Source organism: Sinocyclocheilus anshuiensis, unplaced genomic scaffold, assembly GCF_001515605.1.
Source record: "Sinocyclocheilus anshuiensis isolate Anshui unplaced genomic scaffold, SAMN03320099.WGS_v1.1 scaffold1230, whole genome shotgun sequence".
Classification (NCBI taxonomy): domain Eukaryota; kingdom Metazoa; phylum Chordata; class Actinopteri; order Cypriniformes; family Cyprinidae; genus Sinocyclocheilus; species Sinocyclocheilus anshuiensis.
Genome location: NW_015558637.1, coordinates 800,452 through 800,729, shown reverse-complemented (window position 1 = coordinate 800,729; position 278 = coordinate 800,452). Strand labels below are relative to the sequence as shown.

The following is a 278-nucleotide window of genomic DNA, read 5'->3' as shown; positions in this document are numbered from 1 at the left end:
CCAGTGGGGACATAATTACAGATTATAATGACTTATACTGTCTTTTTACGCGTTGCGTTGCATCGCGCCGTGTATACATAAACCATGTCTGCATTTGTGATCGGAGAAATGACAAAACAAGCGCTACACTACACTGCTCAAAACTCGCGTTTGAATCGTCAGTGGCAAATTCTTTATATATAAAAAACGTACTTACAGTCTGTGAGTCAGAACAGCCGGCATTGTAGTCTACTCTTCCAGGATCAGGAAACAGTCCTCCATAAAATGTGCTGCACACA

The 278-nt window shown here is 41.7% G+C and overlaps 1 protein-coding gene across 1 annotated transcript in view; it reads left to right on the top strand.

Moving 5' to 3' along the window:
* The window catches only part of LOC107680840 (liprin-alpha-3), a gene marked incomplete at its 5' end in the record, with an annotated part of 37,760 nt that overhangs the window by 9,383 nt on the left and 28,099 nt on the right, over positions 1-278 (top strand). The window lies entirely within an intron of this gene.